We start from the raw sequence: 6,000 nt of genomic DNA on the forward strand, positions 1-6,000 counted from the left end.
AATAGATTCTGACCACACCAAACAACCACAATTCTCTCATTGACATGACATTGAAAGTAATGTAGCTGATTGAGCATGGCCAAAACTGCCTTGTGTTCTTCCCTCCTAACCTTATCATGAGATTCCAGCGTGTCCAGGATTGATTGGAGCATCTCTTGTTAAGTTGAAGTCCACCTGTGCCGACCAACAGCTACACATCCAACCAACCCGACGTTTCCCATCCCACTACTCTGACCCGACGAACTTGGATTCGTCCACGACCTGTACCCCTACTCCTGTCGCCTGCCCCACGACTGCCCTGTGTCAGGATTTTGCCACCCCTACCGCCCAAAGAATCGGTCAACGTTCTGCTCCCACTACATGCTCTGCGGCCCCCACAAGATTTTCCTCACAGATTACCTGCATCATGAATAATTTTATCAGTGTTGACACCCACACCGCCACCTCAGGATTCAACTAGCTAGCTCATCCCCTCTCTTAGTCAGGATGATTCCGCCTTCGCCACTAGAGGAGCTCACGAGTTTCATGGAGTTGGCTTCATCCTTAAAACCTAACCAAAACCCAAACGCTCATGATGGACCCAATTTGTCGCTAATGTCCACCATGATGAACCTTGAACCACGCCACCAACATCAACAGACCCTACCAACCAACTGCCCCCACCAGAGTCCCTGCACTCCACACCACAACCAAGAAGAGCGAAATAACCCAGCGCCGCAGATCTTCACTACCCAAATTCACCACAAACCTATCACAAACCTAGGCCAACCTCCCAAATAAATACAAGGAAGTCCAAACACCCAGTCTCCCAGAAACCTGTCAGACTCCAGAGCCACTTGGCTTCCCTGCAAGGAATTCTTTGTCCTACAGCCCCAAAAATGGAAAACCAATCAATGCAGATCACGGAGAACCAAAAGGTGGTCTGCACCAGAGGCTCATCCCAAGCACTACTTGTTGGGTAGTGGAGGCCTCACGTAATGGTTTTGGGGCTCAAAGCCCACAATTTTGGGTAAAAGTATGGTATAGACTCCACGAAGTGCGTGGAGCGCGAATTCTAATGAGTCAAGTCAAAGGGTTGTCTGCCCGAAAATAGTGTAAGAAAATAGAAAGTGAGTTGGCCTGCCCATGGTCCGCGGACTATGGAAATGTATAAATAGAGAAACACTCTATGGCTAGAGGGTAGTTTTTGGTTTTTGGATCTTGATGTTATGGGTTTGTAAAGGCAATAATCTCTGCGTCTATAAGTCCGAGTCAAGGGTGTTGGTAGATAGATAGAGGCTCTGCAGCTGTGTGCGCAAAGGGCTGGTAGAGTCCGCAGCTGTGTGCACGGACCATCTGGTTGTATTGACAGAAGATATTAATAAAGATAAGTTGTTTCTGAAATATCGCGGATCTAATGTCTTCTGGTTTATGCATTTGTTATATGATTTTATGTCTTTAAAATAATTATGATTGTGCGTATTGGGTTTCATTGTTAAATGTTTGCTTAAATACTGTAACTAGAAGATCATATCTGTAACAATTTCATTAATAAGAAAGTGCACTTGTGTGGATCTACGCGAAAGCTAATAGCAGTACAGAGTGGTGCAAGGCCACAGGATGGTTCGCGACCCCTCCAAACCACATCAAGGCATCCCAAGGGTGCGAAAACCTGGTTCCAACACCCTCCCCTGCTACCTCGAGTGAGACCTCAGTCCACGCTCCACGAGTTGTTGCCGAAAGGGCCGGTAGTTGCGAGATTTGTTTGGCTAATAACTCTTCCGAACCTGGGTCAGGGCCCAATAAGCCAACAAATGGTTTTGTTGCCAAGACTGGGATCTGCCTAAGGGATGTCTGATGTCGGAGCACTGGAACCCTATGAAGAAAGAGCTTGAAGATTGGTTGGATCAGAAGCTTCATGAGTTCATGGTTCAGGAAACATAAATCCGCGGGTATCTAAGGAAAGGTGGCTGGATCGCTACATATACATAGAAATCCACAAGATCTTCTTCGTGTCTTTCGCGACAGAATTGTATGAGTGGATCGTGAGGCTAGCTGATAGTCAGGGAAGGTACAGACTAGATCAGCCCATCGTGTGGACTCCAGAGTTGGTGCGTAGGCTGGAAGCGTCTGAAGATAAAATCACACGGGCAGTAGATCACTGGTTGGATTGAATAATAGGAGGATTTATAACCGAGTTCACGATTGACACAACTGTGAATTATAGAAAAGCAGAAAGGCGCTTTCTCCAAGGGTGGCGGGGTAAGTACATCAAATTGTTGAATACCTGGATTAAAATGTTGTTAAGTGAGAAACGGGTTATGCACATCCATTGATGTCTGGGGTAACGCGGAGCGGAAGAGGCTACCAAGGGACCGAAGGATTAGAGAACAGTCCCCTGATTTCTATTTCGCGAGAAAACGAGGAGGAGCTTGGAGGGTTCTCTCTGAGAAGCATAGTCCGATTGATAAAGCAGCGCATTCCACTAGTACCACCGCCATCCACACCATCCCCCACTTCACCTACATCGAACCCATCTTCGCCTACCCCATCTCCGCCACCACCAAAGGTTGGAATGGTGAGTGCGATCAAGTTGCCGGTATTTAGAGGCGTAGGAAATGAGGAACCAGATCAATTCTGGTTTGTGGTGAAGGTTGTATGGGAAGCCTAAGGTGTGATGGATGATAATATCAAAAAGGCTACTCTGGTAAGTGCGCTGCAGGATCACGCGCTGACGTGGTATATAAAGTACTCTAGTGATCACCCTAATGCAGGAATAACGACGATCCAGGATGCATTGAACAAAGAATTTAGCTGGCCAAAATTAGAGACGGAGTCGATCATTGGGTTCAAGTAGATCACGATGCTACCTGGTGAAACCCCGTGGGATCTAGATCAGAGATTGAAGAGTACAATCTGCGAGACTAACATGACGTTGATGGATGTGCAGCACTGCGTGTGGTTTGTGGCATCTTTGACACCACATCTGAGGATGGCGCTATCACAGCAAAAGATCTCAATCCAAGCTGAAGCATTAGAGACAATAATGAGGTTGCATGAAACTCCAATACAGGATCTGGGGTTGGGAGTTTAGCAAATCCACGCACAAATACAAAATCTCTGCTTGGAAATACAGAGTTTGAAGTAGGAGAAGGCACCCAGGCCAGAAGTGCGCAAGGAGGTGTGGTGCGTAAAATGTAAAGGCCAGGGCCATGATAAGAATCACTGCCCGATATTTGCAAACTATCTAGCAGGAGGGGGGACCAATGCCATTGCGACCAGAGGCACAAGTAGGGCCAAGCACGGTGGCTGCACTCTGGTGCGCGATCTGTTAGGTAGGAGGGAAGCACACCACGGACAACTGTCATCTATTGTAGAAACTTATACAACCCCCTCAGCAGCTATTTGGCAATTTTTGTAGATCGATGGGCCATGATGAATGCAATTGCTGAAGTTATGAGTCGCTGATGGATCAGACACATGCGCATAGGATGCAGACTGAGGTGCGAGGTCAGGATCCAGTTGCAGCAATAGCACGGGGCAGATTCCAAGGACGCGGACGGGGACGAGGAGGAATAGGACCCGGAGGAGGGTGGGGACAATTAATCTGCTATAATTGTGGTGGACCTCGGCACTACGCGTGAGATTGCATGAACCCGACCAGAACATGTTGCCCGTACTGTCACCAATTCGATCATGAAGCAGTAGATTGCCCTACACTAATTGCATAGATGTGAGAAAAAGGGGTGTATCAGGCTACTCCCACCCAAAATGTCCAAATGATGAATACGAAACTGTGTGAGGAGGATCCTAACGTGAACATGATGCTCAGAAGTGGTGCAACTATAGGAGAAGATAAGGGGAAGCAACCTGAGGAGGATGCATGGGTTCGCAAGGCCCCTACAAAGCAACCTGAATTTGATTTGGAATGCGCGAAGGAAACATTTATGGAAGCTAAGAAGAGCTTCCCGGAGGCTTCTCCTTCGGGTAGCAAGGATCAAATTGAGCCGGAGGTGGATACTTCTATGCTAACTATCTTTTTAGAGACATGGATGAAGCTACTATGGGACACTAAAGCGGTGAGGGGATTGCAAGAATTGATAACTAGATGCACAGGGTCGGGTGAACCATGCATGGTCAGGAAACTAGCCCAGCATGCTTTGCGCACTGGGCGGGAAATGTGGTTAACTACCCAGATTGGTGATTATGAGATGGATCAGATCATTCTGGACTTGGGGTTAGATGCGAATGTCCTACCTAAACAGACATGGGAACGCATGGGAAGGCCCCCATTACAGTGGTCTCCTATTCAATTATGGATGGCGAACCAACAAAAGATATTGCCCATGGGGAGATTACAAGGAGTCACAGTGGATATAGAAGGCGTGAGAACACAAACAGACTTTGAGGTAATAGAAATTGTGGATGACAGTAACCCTTACCCAACACTATTAGGGATAGACTGGGCCACGAACATGAATGGAGTCATTAATTTAAAAAACCGAAAGATGATATTTGAGAAGAAATCCCTATGCGTAGTCGTTCTACTAGATCCGGCTGAAGGAGTGGGCTACATTGAACTCATACGCGATGATGAGATTGATGAGGACTTGGATCATATCTACCAGATCACAACACAAGATCAAGATTGGGTGAATTCGATAGCGGGCGGGAGAATCTCATGGGAACGCGACAATTCCTATACATCAAACTTCGATGAAGAGATTGAGCGATGGCAGAACCGATTGCATGAGGTAACAATGCTAAATTGTAATATGATGGTTAGATCACTACACCATGTAACGATAGAAGCAAGGGAGTGGCCAACCAATGAGGATGCAATGAAATCAAGGGAACTGGTAGACCGTTGTGAACCGACAAGTTTGGAAGAAAAGCAGGGTGCGCAAATGGGGTCGCCGTGTGCAACAACTGCAAAAAAGTGGAGTATACACCAAAAAATTAGAGGAAAATGGCGCAAATATAGGAGGCAGGTGCGCGTACGAGTTGGAGGACAAAAGGGGGTGAGCATCCATCGGCGACGTAGGGTGCAAGTGTATGGTGTGCCAATGCCTAACCGCATACGAATCAAAAACCCGATTTCACCGTAGCGATGCAGTTCGCCAGCTGTCTGCGACAAATCCAACAGAAAAATAGAGGGGAGCACGAACAACGTCTGCTTGATAAGACGACCCACTGGGAATCTGCGGATAGTAGGGATTGGATGGGCCTATAACAGGAGGGAGGCGAAGGTGAGCTTCTCAATAGTAAGACAAGAGGGAGCCCAAACTGGGCACAGTAGTAGCAAGCTTCGTGAAATCAATGAAGAGTGGGCGCATCTGAGAAGGAAAAGCATGATGTTGGGGGAAAGAATCAGCAAAATAAAAAGTAGTGTCACATCAGCAGGCCGCGCGAATCTGCACATAAGGGAACCAGGTTTGGCCAAGTCTACCTCAGTAATAAAGCGAGCCGTGACCCTGCTATCATGGCTACGACCGCACCAACGAAGGGGTGTATCCAAAACAACAACACCTAAGGAGACAACAGATACGAAGGCACTCGAAAGGTGCCCGCAGCCCAGGCGAGCAGGAATGCTGAGAGCTTGCCCCTGGGGCGTGACCACCTGACTAGCTGTGGAAAGCATAGTCTTAGCTTCCCAAGCAGTTGGAAGAGGGCACGAGACTATAAACAAGGCTTCGGGAGGCTGGCGTGGAAAGAAGGTTCCATGCAGGGCCATTTGGTCAGCAAGATCGCGGCTACACCAAAGGGGCCGCGCTGTCACATGGGAAGGTTGGGAGGTGACCGTTAACGTTACTATTCCTGACAGGAAGTTTCAGTTACGGCAGAAAGGAGCAGGTGGTGGATCATTAAGACAGGAGTCCCGAATCAGATACACAAAGACCTTCTGCCTAGACGATATTAATGAATTGGAAGTGGAGGGAAGGCATACATTCAAATTCTCAAAACCATGGACATCACTAGGATATTTGAGAGTTGAACCAGTAAAGACCAGCAAAGACACTG

At 47.6% G+C, this 6,000-nt stretch overlaps 1 pseudogene; it reads right to left on the reverse strand.

Annotated features, from left to right (window-relative positions):
• Nucleotides 1-5,713, reverse strand: part of LOC149147543 (vesicle-associated protein 4-1-like) — a 133,300-nt pseudogene extending 127,587 nt beyond the window's left edge.
• Between the last annotated feature and the right edge of the window lie 287 nt (nt 5,714-6,000).

The sequence above is a fragment of the Pinus tabuliformis genome, chromosome 9 (assembly GCF_031772625.1).
Source record: "Pinus tabuliformis cultivar Carrire ecotype Pingquan chromosome 9, CPIR1, whole genome shotgun sequence".
NCBI classification, from domain to species: domain Eukaryota; kingdom Viridiplantae; phylum Streptophyta; class Pinopsida; order Pinales; family Pinaceae; genus Pinus; species Pinus tabuliformis.